Source organism: Rana temporaria, chromosome 2 (genome assembly GCF_905171775.1).
Source record: "Rana temporaria chromosome 2, aRanTem1.1, whole genome shotgun sequence".
Lineage (NCBI taxonomy): Eukaryota > Metazoa > Chordata > Amphibia > Anura > Ranidae > Rana > Rana temporaria.
In genome coordinates, this window is record NC_053490.1 from 518,062,816 (window position 1) to 518,080,949 (window position 18,134).

At 48.0% G+C, this 18,134-nt stretch overlaps 1 protein-coding gene across 2 annotated transcripts in view; it reads left to right on the plus strand.

Annotated features, from left to right (window-relative positions):
• Window positions 1-18,134, plus strand: part of BCL9 (BCL9 transcription coactivator) — a 370,958-nt gene that overhangs the window by 138,395 nt on the left and 214,429 nt on the right. For both annotated transcript variants that reach the window (XM_040339044.1, XM_040339045.1), the window contains exon 2: window positions 7,677-7,773. The gene's annotated coding sequence lies outside the window, so the exon portion shown is untranslated. The remainder of the gene's footprint in view (window positions 1-7,676; window positions 7,774-18,134) is intronic.

The window sequence follows — 18,134 nt, forward strand, 5'->3', positions numbered from 1 at the left end:
CCTATTAGTAGGAGGAGGAGTGCCCCTATTAGTAGGAGGAGTAGTGCCCCTATTAGTAGGAGGAGGAGTGCCCCTATTAGTAGGAGGAGGAGTGCCCCTATTAGTAGGAGGAGTAGTGCCCCTATTAGTAGGAGGGGGAGTAGTGCCCCTATTAGTAGGAGGGGGAGTAGTGCCCCTATTAGTAGGAGGGGGAGTAGTGCCCCTATTAGTAGGAGGGGGAGTAGTGCCCCTATTAGTAGGAGGAGTAGTGCCCCTATTAGTAGGAGGAGTAGTGCCCCTATTAGTAGGAGGGGGAGTGCCCCTATTAGTAGGAGGAGGAGTAGTGCCCCTATTAGTAGGAGGGGGAGTAGTGCCCCTATTAGTAGGAGGGGGAGTAGTGCCCCTATTAGTAGGAGGGGGAGTAGTGCTCCTATTAGTAGGAGGGGGAGTAGTGCCCCTTTTAGTAGGAGGAGTAGTGCCCCTATTAGTAGGAGGAGTAGTATCCCATCATTGGTATCAGTAGAAGAAATAGTGCCCCCTTGTTGGTGTCAGTGGGATGAATAGTGCCCCATATCAGTTGGAGGAATAGTGCCCCAAGGGCCGGATAAAGGCTAGTAAAGGGCCACATCTGGCCCTCGGGCCGCAGTTGCCTTAGATGATCTCACAGTGCAGATGAGGCAGTAGACCTAGGACGGCCTAGGCCCACTCACTCACTTTTTTCTCAGGAGGAATTCCATAAACCAAAAGGTTCATATTTCCGGCCTCAGCTCATGTTTCTTGAATCTGTTCCTGACAATAAATCCTGACTTTTGCACTCCCGTTTCCCCCGAAAGGGCAGAATAATGGCAATGACGGCGCACACGGATGACAAACACGCGTTGGTCTTGTATTGGTGCCCGTGGTGTTGTGATCCGGTGCACTCGGGGCAATCCCAGCAACCGAGCCACCCTCTGAAGGGCGGCAATTAACATGAGCGCACTGAGGATTGCAGCACGTTTCACCCGAGATTAACCCGGCCTGCCTGCGTCCCCCTCCGCAATCCTGATTTACAATCTCGCAAACTAATTGCTGCTCGCTGTCTATCAGAGCGGTCTGTTTCCATGGCAACCCATCACCCTGCTCAGCCACTTATATAATTGTTATGATTTTTTTTGTAATATGAAATAGGATATTGACTAAAAACATTCCGGGGGAGAGAAGAGGAAATGTACTGAAGTCTAACAGACAGAGCCGTGTTACCAGGAGCCATTGCAGCATCCTCACCCCCCATCACCACCCCACCTGTCTACACCTCGCGTCTCTATACCGTGTCTCCTCTCCACATCTCAACCCGGCGTCTCCACCCCATGTCTCCACCCCACATCTCCACCCCGCGTCTCCACCCCAGGTCTTCACCCCGCGTCTCCACCCCGCATCTCCACCCCGCGTCTCCACCCCGCATCTCCACCCCAAATGTCTACACCGCGTCTCTATACCGTGTCTCCTCTCCACATCTCAACCCTGCGTCTCCACCCCGTGTCTCTACTCCACATCTCCACCCCGCATCTCCACCCCACGTCTCCCCACGTCTCTACCCCACGTCTCCACCCCACCTGTCTACACCGCGTCTCTATACCATGTCTCCACTCCACATCTCTACCCCACGTCTCTACCCCACGTCTCTACCCCATGTCTCTACCCCACGTCTCTACCCCGAGTCTCCACTCCATATCTCTACCCCGCATCTCCACCCCGCATCTCCACCCCAGCTGTCTACACCGCGTCTCTATACCGTGTCTCCTCTCCACATCTCAACCCTGCGTCTCCACCCTGCGTCTCCACTCCACATCTCTACCCCGCGTCTCCACCCCGCATCTCCACCCCACCTGTCTACACCGCGTCTCTATACCATGTCTCCACTCCACATCTCTACCCCGCGTCTCCACCCCGTGTCTCCACTCCACATCTCTACCCCACGTCTCCACACAGCATCTCCACCCCAGCTGTCTACACCGCGTCTCTATACCGTGTCTCCACTCCACACCTCTACCCCACATCTCAAACCGGCATCTCCACCCCAGCGTCTCCACCCCACGTCTCCACCCCGCGTCTCCACCACGCGTCTCCACCCCGGATCTCGACCCCGCATCTCCACCCCGTGTCTCCACCCCGGATCTCCACCCTGCATCTCCACCTCGCATCTCCATCACACGTCTCCACCCCGGATCTCCACCTCGGATTTCCACCACACGTCTCCACCTCGCGTCTCCACCCCTGATGTCCACCCCACGTCTCCACCACACGTCTCTACCTCGCGTCTCCACCCCGGATCTCCACCTCACGTCTCTACCCCACATCTCTAACCAGCTTCTCTACCCCATATCACCACCACGCGTTTCCACCCCACGTCTCTACCCCACACCTCTAACCAGCGTCTCTACCCCATGTCTCTACCACTGGCTTCCACCCCGCATCTCTACCCCATGTTTCTAACCCACATCTCTACCCCACGTTTCTAACCCACGTCTCTACCCCATGTCTCCACCACTCGCTTACACTCTGCATCTCTAACCCACGTCTCTAACCCACATCTCTACCCCACGTCTCTAACCCACGTCTCTACCCCATGTCTCCACCACTCGTTTCCACCCTGCATTTCTACTCCATGTCTCTAACCCATGTCTCTACCCCATGTCCCCACCACTCATTTCCACCCTGTGTCTCTACCCCACATCTCTAACCCGCGTCTCAGCCCCATGTCTCCATCACGCATTTTCCCCCCGAGTCTCCACCCCACGTCTCTCCCCCACATCTCAACAATGCGTCTCCACCCTGCCTCTCTACCCTGTGCCTCTACCCCGCATCTCCACCTCGCATCTCCACCCCACATCTCCATCCTGCCTCTCTACCCTGCGTCTCCACCCTACGTCTCCACCTCGCATCTCCACCCTTGCGTCTCTACCCCATGTCTCTATCCCACGTCTTCAACACGCGTCTCCACGAAACGTCTTCACCCTGTCTCTCTACCCCGCATCTCCACCCCACGTCTCCCTCCTGCCTCTCAACCCTGCGTCTCTACCCCACGTCTCCACCCCGCATCTCTACCCCATGTCTCTATACCGTGTCTCCACTCCACATCTCTACCCCACGTCTCCAGCCCGCATCTCCACTCCACATCTCCACCCCGCATCTCCACCCCACGTCTCTACCCCGCATCTCCACCCCGCATCTCCACCCTGCGTCTCCACCCCACGTCTCTACCCCATGTCTCTAACCAGCATCTCTACCCCATGTCTCCACCATGCGTCTCCACCTTGCGCCTCCTCCCCAGATCTCCACCCCGCGTCTCTGCCCCATGTCTCCACCCCCGCCCCTCCACCCCAGATCTCCACCACGCGTCTCCACCTCGCGTCTCCTCCTCGGATCTGAAGGGAACCCTTAAGGCGTCAGAATACCAAGACATTTTCAACAGTTTCATGCTCCCAACTTTGTGGGAACAGTTGGGGGATCACAAATGCGCTTCTGGAAGAATGGTCAAACATTCCTATAGACACACTCCTAAACCTTGTGGACGGCCTTCCCAGAAGAGTTAAAGCTGTTATAGATGCAAAAGATGGGCAACTCAATATTGAACCCTACAGACTAAAGCCCCATACACACTATTAGATTTTCTGCAGATTTTTGTCTTCAGATTTACCATACTCATATAATTTGAGGTTAAACCTTAAGAGTTTCAATTTGTATGCAATCAGGAAGGCCTTTTCACTACATGGTTTTGGTAAATCTGAAGACAAAAATCTGGAGAAAAGCAAATAGTGTGTACAAGGCTTAAGACTGGGATGCCGTCAAAGTTCATGTGCGTGTATTTAGATTCATCAGGTTATCTATCTTTTTGATTTAAACATCTATCTATCTATCTATCTATCTATCTATCTATCTATCTATCTATCTATCTATCTATCTATCTATCTATCTGTCTGTCTGTCTGTCTGTCTATCTATCTATCTATCTATCTATCTATCTATCTATCTATCTATCTATCTATCTCTCTACCCCCCTGTGTTGTAGTGTGGAGTGTCTGGCTCTCCAGCATGGAGTGCAGCCACATGGAGTAGGTATGGATCTGGCGGTGTGAAGTGGAGGAGATCTCCCGCTGAGTGACACAGATGCGGAGAGTGTTTAGCACTTCAGATCAGACGCAGGGTCCGGAGAGGGAAAACATTGCTTCCTCTCCACAAACAAATGTTGCAGATTGAACAAGCAGCCGCCTCTCCGCCATCAATTTGTGTCGGATGAACAGTGAGGCCTTTGTGTGCGCCTCCTCCAGGGCCCTGCTCTTCCCGCTCCCGCTGGCCCCTTGTCATTAGTTAGAACTGTCTCTCCATGACACATCCACAATTGTTTGGGCTCGGGGTCAGGAAGCGTAGGATTCGGGAAATGCGAGGGGATCCCCGGATATTTTCAGGCCTCCGTAAAGTGGACCTGTCATTCTGTAACAAAGATGGCGATTTATTATATTAAAGTAGATGTAAACCCAAACTGGGTGACATCGAGTTTACTGAAGGAGCAACATTTTTTTTATTTTTTTTATTACATTTTACCTTTGAAAGCTCATATGAGATTTTTCTAATTAGGTACCAACCAGTGTTAATTTTGGCAGCAAATTTTGATTTAGTTTTAGTCTTATGCCGCGTACACACGATCAAATTTCAATTTAGTTTTAGTGTTATGCCCCGTACACACGATCATTTTTCGGGTTGTAAAAAACGAAGTTTTTCAGGCTCTAGAAAAAAACAATGTTTTTTTCAACTTCATTATTAAAACGGCTTTGCCTACACACGATCGTGAAAAAAAATGCTCTAGCAAAGCGCGGTGACGTACAACGCATACGACGGCACTCTAAAGGGGAAGTTCCATGCGGATGGCGCCACCTTTCGGGCTGCTTTAGCTGCTTTCCTGTTTATAAAAGACGATTCGCGCTTTTCTGTTTGTTACAGCGTGATGAATGTGCTTACTCCATTACGAACGCTAGTTTTACCAGAACGAGCGCTCCCGTCTCATAACTTGCTTCTGAGAATGCGTGGGGTTTTTAACGTCGTTTTGCCGTTTTTCAGAACCCGAATAATGATGTGAAGCCCAAACACCATCATTTTAAATTACATTTTTAAAAAACTTTACAAGCCGAAAAATTATCGTGTGGACGCGGCATTAGTCTTAGGAATAAAATGGCATTTTATTTTTAGTCCCATTTTAGTCTTCTGAAATTGAATAGGTGTAGTTAAATTGTAATGCAGTATTTAAAGGGTTAGTAAAGGAAAAAAAAATTCACACGTTAAAGCGTACACACGATCGTTTTTCACGACGTTGAAAACGAGAAAAAGTAGAGCATGTTCTAAATTTTTAACGCCATTTTTATCGTCGAGAAAAATGCTATGGAACTTACACACGACCGTTTTTTCACAACCAATTTAAAAAAATGGTATCTTTCTCGTCATGAAAAACGGTTGTTAGTCCTTTGATTAAAATGGCTTTTTTTTTTTAAAGGGTAAATTTTATTGTATATGTTCACAGTATAGTACAGCAACATATTACAGTACATATTCTCATACCATACGACTCGATAATACTTCCAAACAAACTTAGGATTATAGAGTTAAGTCATGTACAAACTATCAGGTAAAAAATTTAAATTTTTATACAACCATTTTTATTTTAGTCATCTCAATTGTTTTAGTCGTATTTTAGTAGAAAGTAGGGTTGTCCCGATACCATTTTTTTAGGACCGAGTACGAGTACCGATACTTTTTTCATGTACTCGCCGATACGGAATACCGATACTTTTTTTTAAATGTGTCCCCAAATGCAGCCATGTCCCCCCACATATTGCAGCCATGTCCCCCCACATATTGCAGCCATGTCCCCCCACGTATTGCAGCCATGTCCCCCCACATATTGCAGCCATGTCCCCCCATATATCCAGCCATGTCCCCCCTATATATCCAGCCATGTCCCCCACATGTATCCAGCCATGTCCCCCCACATATATCCAGCCATGTCCCCCCATATATCCAGCCATGTGCCCCACATATTGCAGCCATGTCCCCCCATATATCCAGCCATGTCCCCCCATATATCCAGCCATGTCCCCCCATATATCCAGCCATGTCCCCCACATATATCCAGCCATGTCCCCCCCATATATCCAGCCATGTCCCCCACATATATCCAGCCATGTCCCCCCCATATATCCAGCCATGTCCCCCCCATATATCCAGCCATGTCCCCCCCATATATCCAGCCATGTCCCCCCACATATATCCAGCCATGTCCCCCCACATATATCCAGCCATGTCCCCCACATATATCCAGCCATGTCCCCCCCCCATATATCCAACCATGTCCCCAATATATGCAGCCATGTCCCCCATACCTAGATGATGCCGCTGCCGCCTTAATCAGCGTGCGGGGAACATTACAGCTTTCATTTGAATAGCTGTGTTCCCCGCCGCGCCGCGTATAGACACTCCCCCTTGCTCGGGATTGGACAGATCACCATGTCCCCCACATGTATCCAGCCATGTCCCCCACATGTATCCAGCCATGTCCCCCACATGTATCCAGCCATGTCCCCCACATGTATCCAGCCATGTCCCCCACATATATCCAGCCATGTCCCCCCACATATTGCAGCCATGTCCCCCCATATATCCAGCCATGTCCTCCCACATATTGCAGCCATGACCCCCCATATATCAAGCCATGTCCCCCACATATTGCAGCCATGTCCCCCCATATATCCAGCCATGTACCCCACATATGCAGCCATGTCCCCCCATATATCCAGCCATGTCCCCCACATATATCCAGCCATGTCCCCCACATATATCCAGCCATGTCCCCCACATATATCCAGCCATGTCCCCCACATATATCCAGCCATGTCCCCCCCATATATCCAACCATGTCCCCCATATATGCAGCCATGTCCCCCATACCTAGATAAAGCCGCTGCCGCGTTAATCAGCGTGCGGGGAACATTACAGCTTTTGTTTGAATAGCTGTGTTCCCCGCCATGCCGTGTATAGACACTCCCCCTTGCTCGGGATTGGACAGATCACCCGTCCAATCCCGAGCAAGTGGGAGTGTCTATACGCGGCGCGGCGGGGAACACAGCTATTCAAACGAAAGCTGTAATGTTCCCCGCACGCAGACTAACGCAGCTGCGGCAGCTTTGCGGTATGCAGCGGCGGCGGGTTTGCGGCAGCGGCGCGTTGCAGGGGGGACGACAAGTATTCGGCCAGGCATCGGGGGCATTTGCGGAAGTACTCCCGCAAATACTCGGTATCGGTCCCGATACCGATACTGGTATCGGTATCGGGACAACCCTAGTAGAAAGTGTAATTTCTTCAGTGTTATCACATGAAAGTATAGAAGAAAATATTTACACAAATGTGAGGGGTGTACTTTGTGAGATACTATTTATTTATTTATTTATTTTCTTTCTATTTTAAATTTTTGTTTGTGTATTTTGTGAGTTTTAAAGATTTTTTTAACATTACTTTTTATCATTTATGAGTTTATAGGCTGAAATATTGGTAGTCTCACTCACAGCGCTGCACAATATTGTAAAATTTATATTTTTGTATTCAGCTGGTTAATGTTGGCCTTCAACAAGCCCCAATACTTGACCAATATATGTGTTCTTTGTTGTGTTGCAGGTGTCCTTATGGGACGTCAATGACCCCCGGGCTATGTGGATGTAATTGAGGATGAAATCTATTTTGGCTTATTGAACAGATAACAGATCCGTCACTGGTAAGTTATTACACAACCAAACTTTTTCCAACGTCTGCAATTTTTTTGTCTTTAAAGTGAAACTAAAGACAAAAGTTTTTCTTTAGTTTTCGATGGAGTGGAGGGGGGATGATTAGAACAGCCGTCAGTTTTTATTGCTGTCTGTGGCCCCGTTAAGGAAAGTCTCCCTCTCTATTTGTCCTGTTTACCGATATCATTGAAAGAGAAAGAAAAATGTTGTGTTGTCCCCAGAAAAGTAATAGAAGGGAAATCTTCTGATGGGGAAACCAGTTCTGATGGCCTGGGGGACCCCAAGGTCTGTTTGTTTGGCTATGGGACAGGAAGTGATGGTAAATCTCTCCCCCTCAAATGGGCACAGATGGCAAAAAATAAACCAACGGGGGTTATAACCCTCCCTTATGCCCCGTACACCCGATCCGAATACCGTATGACAGATCATACGAGTTTTTTCGCTTAAAAGTCGCAAGTAGAAATTAACCACTTCAATACCGGGCTTTTATACCCACCTCCATACTGGGCCTGTTCGGCCACTTCTCTCCTACATGTACAAATCATCATTCTTTTGCTAGAAAATCACTCAGAACCCCCAAACGTTATATATGTTTTTTAGCAGACACCCTAGGGAATAAAATGACGGTCATTGCAGCTTTTTATCTTGCGCAATAATTTTTCAAACGCTTTTTTTTGGGGAAAAAAATGTTTCATGAATTAAAAAATAACAAAACAGTAAAGTTAGCCCAATTTCTTTGTAAAATATGAGAGATGATATTACGCCGAGTAAATAGATACCTAACATGTCATGCTTTAAATATGCGCACACTCATGCAATGGCGCCAAACTTCAGTACTTAAAAATCTCCATAGGCGACGTTTTAAACATTTTTACAGGTTACCAGTTTAGAGTTACAGAGGAGGTCTAGTGCTAGAATTGTTGCACACGCACTAACACACGCGGCGATACCTCACATATGTGGTTTGAACGGCGTTTACATACGTGGGCGGGACTTATGTGTGCGTTTCGCTTCTGGGCGCAAGCTACTGGGGCCAGGGGGCGTTTTTTTTTTTATTTTACATTTTTTTTTATATTTTTACACTTTTTTTTTTGATCACTTTTATTCCTATTACAAGGAATGTAAACATCCCTTGTAATAGGAATGGTGTGTGACAGGTCCTCTTTATGGAGAGATGCGGGGTCAAGAAGACCTCATATCTCTCCTCCATGCTGGAAAGAATGAGATTGTGAAAAAAATTCACGATCTCATGCTTACTAGCCGCAATCGCGGCTTTGTTTACTTCCGGGTAACCGGGCGTGACGTCATCACATCGCGCCCGGGCCTCCGACGGTCATAGAGATGACTTGTGACCATCTGGTCACCAGTCGTCTCTATGCTTCCCATCCGGCGCTGGACGATTCTTTCTCCGGGCCTCCGATGGCAAGGGAGAGCCCGGAGAAGCACCGGATGGCGGCGGGAGGGGGGGTGATGTCCCCTCCCGCCGCCTATAAAAACAATCAAGCGGTGGAACCGCCGCTATGATCGTTAATATGGTGCTCAGAATCGCCGCTGGCAAATAATGATATCTGAATGATGCCTCTAGCTGCAGGCATCATTCAGATATCCCCTCACAAAGCCCAGGACGTCATATGGCGTCCACCCAGGATGAGAGATCCCCTCTGTGGACGTCATATGACTATGGGCCGGTTCTTGAAGTGGTTAAATAGGTTTTCTCTTATCGTCCATGGACGGACACAGCTCCTTAAATCTTGACAAGTGGGTTATGTTCCCTGTTTACAGGAGAGGACTAGGCAGAAACATGTTAAATAGTTAAATACATGTTACATTAACAGAGTTGAACAGCCCCGCCCAGGGGGCGGTCCCTCCAGACATAACCCTCCTCACTGCAGCTTGCAGCCTCAGTTTCGTTCTGCCTAGCAAAGGAGAAGGACGTATGGCTCCCTTTGGGCCCAGCGCCCTGAGGAGAAATTTTATTTTATTTTACTTTATTTTTTCTTGAAGAATCTTCTTTCAACTGTTGGCTGAGAGACAGGCTGGATATTTATAGATCCTTGTAGTCTACTCAGTCCGACCAGCAAGCGTGGGCACACCTTTGCAAAGAGGCTTGGTCTGCCACGCCATACCTCATGACTCCTGAGGTGGCCGGTGAGCTTTGCTCCGAGGTCCACATATGACTGAGCTGTGGTGTTGCCTCAATCACAGTGGACCGGGCCGACAGCTACCTCCATTGCGGTAGTAGGTCTGTCAGGAATGCGTCAGCGAGTCCTCGCTCGGACGGGTAAGTACAGTCCCTCCTGCTTCGGTGGGTTGGTACAGCTGGGCATTCCTGGGGTTCGGGGGTCCCTTCCCCTTACTTCCCTGCTCCTTTCCCTTGCTGCATTGCTAACATTGCCGCTGTCAGGGGGGAGGGGGCCTTCCTGAGGGGACTGTTATCTGGCCTGTGTTTTTTCTTTTTTGTATTGGGCTTTCCTGTGAGGTAAAAAGCCCTGTGATGAGCACAGATGTTTATGATTATACTTCAGCAGACGCTGACTGATTGGTGACACCTGTAACGGTTTTGCTTTTTATGCTGTATCTGTGTCTTATCCTTGAATAAAACAGCCCTATGAGGCTTTTCCTGTTTAAACACAGGTCCCTGCAGATGCCGCAGTTACCTCACGGTTCTTTTCCTCACAGGCAGCGCTGTGCAGTCTCCTCCTGAGGGAGTCCCCTGGTTACCCCTGGTCAGCGCAGCAAGTGGGTGAGAGGCCCTAAATAGGGCTCTAGGAGCTTTTGTCTATTTGTATGGACAGGTGTGCATATTATAATACACACTATATGTAAATATTGGAGTCAGTATCTGGGTCCTTCCCCACATGCTGGTGGTGGCAGCAGGTGTTAGCACCTGTGATTCCCACAGAGTTTTTATTGTAGTCCTGGACACAGTTTGTGCCAGGGTGGGGGTGGACTGCGGGCGGGCGGTAAAAGAGTGCCCCCTTCCCCCGTTATCCCCTGGGGAATGCTCTGTTATGGAGCCATGGACTAGGTACCTAGTTAAAAAAAAAAAAAAAAAGGCAGAATAAGGCATTTATGGGTGCGCTTTTTACTGCTGCAAGGGACTCTCCTAAGCTGCATAGTGCAGCTGGGTTTCCGCTGAGGGCTCGGTCTTTTTTGGATCACACAAATCAGACCGCTGTGTAGGTTTTTTCCTTCTGTGCCCTTCTTTGATAATTTCTGAGATGCGGAATGAGAAAAGCCACTGAGGGCTTTTGTAGTCCCTCACCGCCGGGCGGGAACCCCTACTTGTATGGATCTGACTGATAGAAGATCCGAAGTACTGACCCGTTCCATGTTTACCATGCTGGGGTCTGGCTTGCGGCCTATTGTGGCCACTACACTGGGGTCTCAGTGGTCGCTGGCGCTATTTTTTGGGAGATTTTTCAATTACATTGAAAACTCCCATTGGCGCCCATTTTGTCGTAACCACGCTATGGCGCAGCTTACATTGTGCTGGCCTTTTTCCTGTGGCCGCGTTCTGAACGCTCGGCGGCCATCTTGGAGTAGTCCTGACCCCTAGTGCTGTATACAACTCACAGAGTGAGCATTTTGCACCAGACAGTGGAGGAGCACCGACTCTCTCCTGAGGTTATTAGCCTAGCGGACCAGCTGGTCCAGGGCCTCATATAGGTCTGTGATGCTTCATTGAATGCTGCGCCCTTGTTATCCAGGGCGTCTGTTTCAGAATGGTTTTATGCACACGGTGGTGTAGTGCTTAACTCCATTACTTGGCAGCAAAAGAGTCATTGGTTCGAATCTGCACACTGACGCCAATCTGCACACTGACGCCAATCTGCCTGGAGCTTGCATTGTCGCTCCCTGTGTCTGTGTGGGTTTCCTCCGGGTACTCCGGTTTCCTCCAAAGACATGTGTGCATACACCTACATAATATACATACACACTATGTGTGTGTGTATTATTTAGGGGCAACCCTCCCAGGCCGTCAAAGGCCCAGCTGGGGGACTAATCTGTCCCTGGGTGCATAAGCCGATCACGCCGGCACCCAAATCCTGCCAATGTATATAGCCTTCCCTCCCTGTCTCTAGGTGGGAGGGGCGGCTTGCAGGTTCACAATTCAGTGAAACCTCCCTGCTCTCCGACTAGTGGGTCTGCGAGGTGGTCTCTTCGGAGTACTAGATAGGGTTTCCTCCTATCCACAGAACAAAGTTCTGTCCTTGTGTCTTCCCCTCCCGGCACGTCGGTCTGCCTTGGGCAGTGTGGGTTTTGCTAAGCTGCAAGGTAATTTTACCTTTCCTGCAGGACGAGAGTTTTGGGGTTTTCTATGGGCCTCAGGCCCTAAATACCTTTGTGAACGTCGGGTAGTTCCGCATGGAATCCATTTGTTCGGTGGTAGCTGCGCTTCATCCGGGGGATGTCCTGACGTCCTCGGACATCAGGGACGCATACATGCATGTCCCGTTTTGCACATGTCACAGTGTTTTTTTCTGTGCTTCGTGATGAGAGAAGGGTCTCTGTCAGCCTGTGTCCCTCCCTTTTGATCTGGCGTCAGCACCATGGGTTTTCAGCTAGGAGCTCGCACTTATTTGAATTTTGTTGGGACAGCGAGGCTTTGCCTCATTGGCTACTTTGACGACTTTCTTCTGAGAGCAGCTTCTGTCTCCGACCTAGTGGATGGGTTATTCCCATTCAGACCCTCCGAAGATTCGGGTGGATGTTAAACGTTTAGGCCAGAAAGTGTAGCTCAGTGGCAGCAAGCCTGCCCTACATGTGTGCGACCCAGGGTTCAAATTATGGGCATGCTAGGTTCCGACTCAGCGTTGGAGTATCTAGTGTTGATCCAGACTCCTCAGTGGCAAAGGTCCTTCTTCCCCTGGAGAAATTGCAGACTCTTCAGTCTGCGGAGAAGGTATTGGCATCACGCAATCGGTCTTCTCTCCGGGCGCCTGCTGGTTCAGGGTCTGTGGGTAGCCTCCTTCAAGGTGGTACTGTATGCCCAGTTCCACACCCTGGTTTTCCAGTGGAACTACTGTCCAGGTGGTAAAAATCTCTTGTCTCTGAAATCATTAGATTCCTGTGCGCCACCTAGTCAGAGTCTCTCTGAGTTGGTGACAGAGATTCCCGACTCTTCGGTCCGGGAAGTTGTCCCTTCCTTCCAGTGGTCGGTGTTTACGACGAATGCCAGCTCACAGGTTGTGAACCTGGAGGTTCACAAAACTGGGGGGTCCAGTCGGCCCTGAGTCGCTGGACTTGCGTGGACCTATGACCACACCTCCTTGAATGTGTCTGGTCTCGGTAGCTACCCAGGGTCGGGCCTGGCTAGTGCCTGGTGGAAGACCGCCTGGGAATACCAGGTGCTGTCTACTGTTCATTGTCCTACTATTTTAGGCGATCAGGCTATGCTTCTCCTTGTGGTCGACCAATCTGGTTTCAGCCGGACAACGCCACGGCCGTGGCTTCAGTCTACCATCAGGTATGCCGGCAGGCAGACTACTGGAGTCGCCAGATGCTGGACCAGGGCGACTGGTCTTTGTGCTTGGGGTGTTTCGGCTCCCTTGCAGGAGGTGAGCCTCACATGGCATGGATCTCCTGGCAGCTTGTCTCCGCCGCAAGGGTGTCAGTTAGTGGCCAGGTCTAGTGATCTTGTACAGACGCGTCAGTCGCGCTGGTGGCCCTGTGTTGTCTGTATCGGTGATTTTTTGCCATTCCTCCATGGTAGTTGCTTCCTCGGCCGCTCCACAGAGTGGATGCTGAGGAGATCCCGATGATTCTAATCGCTCCAGATTAATCTCGGCGTCCTTGGTACGCTGATATCGGGCGCCTGGTAGCGGAGGCACCCTGGCGATTGCCAGGGCAGGAGGTTCCTGTCTCAAGGTCCCATACTTCCTCCTGTTGTACAGTCACTGACTTGCTTAACATGGTTATTGGAAGCCAGACTTTAGGTGACCAGGGTCTGTCTGACTCGGTCATCTCAACAGGGCACCGTAGTCTTCTTCCGGAGGATCTACCGTCGCACCTCTCTTGGTGCGAAGGGATGGAGTGACGTCCACGGGCGTACTTTCAATGTCCAGGGTCCTGCTGTTTTTAAAGCTTGGATTGGATCTAAAAATTGCTTAAAGCACCGTTTGGGGGCAGATTTCAGCCTTGGCTGTGTTCTTTTAGTGGCCTTTTTGCGGCCCGTTCCCTGGTGGGTCCCCTTTTTTTGTGTGCAAGGGGTTTGTCATATACTTTCCCCTCTTGGCCCATCTCTTCCCCCATGAGTTTTGACTCTGGTGCTCTCGGTTCTTCAGGAACCTTCCTTTTGGAAACATCAGAGAGATTTTCTCTTGACACTATCTCAGAAGGTGGCCCCTTTAGTGGCCTTTACCTCTGTTAGAGGGGTTTCTGAGTTGGCGGTCTTGTCTTGCAAGCCGCCATGCTTGATCCCCCATAAGGATTAGGTGATGGTGCGCCCGCGACCTTCCCTTCTTCCGAAGGAGGTTTCGGCCTTTCATACTTTAGGCGTGGTACGCGCTTTGCGGGTATACCAGCCTACTACGGCTCCATTTCGGAGCTTCTGACTCTCTTTTGTGTCGGTGTCTGGTCCACAAAAGGGCCTGGCGGTCTCGTCGACCACCATTTCTCGGTGGATCGGGCAGGCCGTCATACAGGCCTATGCTCCTAAGGGCGGGCCCCCCTTTCCGGTCACGGCACTTTCGACCAGGGCAATTGGTGCTTCCTGGGTTTTTTTTTTTTTTTTTCCCGACATCATGCGTCGGTCTCACAGGTGTGCGAGGCGGCGATTTGCTCGTCCGTTCACGCTTTTTCCAGAATTTACATGGTTGCTGTGAGTGCATCTTATGATGTTTTTTTCAGCCGCTAGTTTTTGCCGGCGGCTGTTTAAAGTTGCACCTCCTCCGTTGAGGAGCTCTGCTTGTTTTGGGGTGAAGTTAAAATTGTTTTTACTGATATATTTCCCACCCCTCGTTTTTTGACACTGCTTGGGGACGTCCCACTTGTCAAGATTTAAGGAGCTGTGTCCGTCCATGGACGATAAGAGAAAATAGGATTTTTTGTACTCACCGTAAAATCCTTTTCTCTGAAGTCCATGGACGGACACAGCTCCCACCCCTCCTTTTTAGGTTTGTACTGCTTGTTACGAACTGAGGCTGCAAGCTGCAGTGAGGAGGGTTATGTCTGGAGGGACCGCCCCCTGGGCGGGGCTGTTCAACTCTGTTAATGTAACATGTATTTAACTATTTAACATGTTTCTGCCTAGTCCTCTCCTGTAAACAGGGAACATAACCCACTTGTCAAGATTTAAGGAGCTGTGTCCGTCCATGGACTTCAGAGAAAAGGATTTTACGGTGAGTACAAAAAATCCTATTATTAAAGTCACGAAAAATCGGAAGTGATGTCACGTGTTTTAATGTATTTGTATTGTATTTTCGGACGGCAACTGTACTGACTAAACGAAAATCGTACGATCTGGTACCGTACGAGAAAAATTTTCGTACATGTCCGATAAAATAATATTGGATGAACTGTCATGATCGACTCTCGAAAACTCTGTACTGACGAGTCGATTATCGTACCATTCTTCCTTGGATGATATTTTTCGTACGATATTCGGATCGTGTGTACGGGCCATAACTCTATCCTCAATTAAATAAATTCATTGCCTATAGTTCTACTTTATGACTCCATAGTTGATTGTGGACAGATAAAAAAATTGATTAGAGCCTCTGTTGTTTTTTGTTTTTTTTTGCTAAAAAGTCTAAAGCTTCATACGCACGATCGGATTTTCATCGGGCAAAGCGTAGGACTTTTGTCTGAAGGGCCTTGGCCAGGAACTTGTATTGCATACAAACGGCAAAGAATTGTCGGCCACCCTTTGGGCAACTTCTGCTAATGTTGTGTTATGGTGAGCTTCTGAGGCCCTGTACACACGACCGAGTTTCTCGGCAGAATTCAGCCAGAAACTCGATCGGAGCCGTATTCTGCCGAGAAACCCGGTCGTGTGTACACTTTTGACCGAGGAAACCGACGAGGAACTCGTCGAGCCAAATAGAGAACATGTTCTCTATTTCCTCGTTAGTCAGTGAGGAAACTTGGCTCGCCAAGATCTTCGGCGGCTTCACAAGGAACTCGACGAGCAAAACGATGTGTTTTGCTCGTCGAGTTTCTCGGACGTGTGTACGGGGCCTGAGAGCCGGTTCACACTGGGGTGACTCAGCCGCCTGACAAGTCGCGTCCCATTCTATTCAATAGAACTGTTCTAATAGGAGCGACACAAGTCGCTCCGACTTAGAAAAAGGTTCTTGTACGACTTTGGGGGCAACTCGGGGCGACTTGCATTGACTTCTATACTGTTGAGAGTGTGAAACGCGTCAGTTTTTTTAATACTGTACCCTGCTGTTGTGTGTACTTTTGTAATTTTTCACAATATTTTTATTGGAAATGCGGCTGTACAGGCCTTCCCTCTTCTAATCCCACATTTGTTGTTGGAAAATCCGACAACAATTGTCCGATGGAGCGTACAAACGGTCAGATTTTCCGACAACAGGCTGTCATCACACAATTTCCGATGGAAAATCCGATCGTGTGTATGAGGCTTAATAGTGGCCATCCACACTTCGATAAATGACCGATTTATTTTCTGATAAGTCTCCCCTGATAGGAATAATTGATCGATAAATAGTGTAGTGCTGAATCAATACAACATAATAGAAAATATATAATACATGATGTTCATAAAACTAAAATATACCAAAAATGAAATCTTCCATTTATAAAGTGAAAAAATATAAAATAAATGCAATTTTACATTTCATTTTGAAGTAGTGGGCACTGTACCTGCACTGCAGCGCACCACTATGCATACAATAGTGTGTTGTGGTATGCAGGGATTTTATCAAAATGGTTTTGTTCGTTTTTTTGGTTGTGTTGTCAGTCTATTTAAAATGAGAGGGTGGCCCCAATGCAAATTAATACAACTCTAAAGCCGCGTACACACGACCATTTTTAACCACTTAAGACCTGGACCAAAATGCAGGTAAAGGACCCAGCCAGTTTTTGCGATTTGGCACTGCTTCGCTTTAACTGACAATTGCGCGGTCGTGCGACATGGTTACCAAACAAAATTGGCGTCCTTTTTTTCCCACAAATAGAGCTTTCTTTTGGTGGTATTTGATCACCTCTGCGGTTTTTATTTTTTGTGCTATAAACAAAAATAGAGCGACAATTTTGAAAAAAATGCAATATTTTTTCCTTTTTGCTATAATAAATATCCCCCCCAAAAAAAATATATATATATATATATATATATATATATATATATATAAAATGTTTCCTCAGTTTAGACCGATACGTATTCTTCTACCTATTTTTGGTAAAAGAAATCGCAATAAGCGTTTATCGGTTGGTTTGCGCAAAATTTATAGCGTTTACAAAATAAGGGATAGTTTTATTGCATTTTTATTAGTTTTTTATTTTTAATACTAATGGCGGCGATCAGCGATTTTTTTCGTGACTGCGACATTATGGCGGACACATCGGCCCAAAGGGTGGCGCCATCCGAATGGAACTTCCCCTTTATAGTGCCGTTGTACGTGTTGTACGTCACCGCGCTTTGCTAGAGCATTTTTTTTTTCACAATCGTGTGTGGGCAATGCCGTTTTAACGATCGGGTTGAAAAAAACTTTTTTTCTAGACCATTAAAGATTTCATTTTTTACAACCCGAAAAACGGTCGTGTGTACGCGGCATTAGAATTGAAGAAGTGGCTTGTAGAAGCTACTAAACATCTCAAACATTACAGAACAAGTTCAATGGAATGTGACCAACTTACTCACATTCAACTTTACTTCTTCTGTAATGCTGAAGATTTTTCTTAGCTTTTCCAAGGAATTCTCCAGTGAAGCCTTAGAATTTGAAGAAGTGGCTTTTAGAAGCTACTAAACATCTCCAACATTATAGAACAAGTCCAATTGAATGTGACCAACTTACTCACATTCAACTGTATGTCTTCTGTAATGCTGAAGACTTTTTGTAGCTTCTCCAAGCCCTTCTGAAGTGAAGCCATAGATTTGAGGAAGTGGCTTGGAGAAGCTACGAAACATCTCCAGGAAAAGCTACGAAACATCTCCAACATTACAGAATAAGTCCAATTGCATATGACCAACTACTCACATTCAACTGGAATTCTTCTGTAATGTTAAAGACTTTTCGTAGCTTTTCCAAGGCCTTCTCCAGTGAAGCCTTAGAATTTGAAGAAGTGGCTTTTAGAAGCTACTAAACATCTCCAACAATACATAACAAGTCCAATTGAATGTGACCAACTTACTCACATTCAACTTTACTTCTTCTGTAATGCT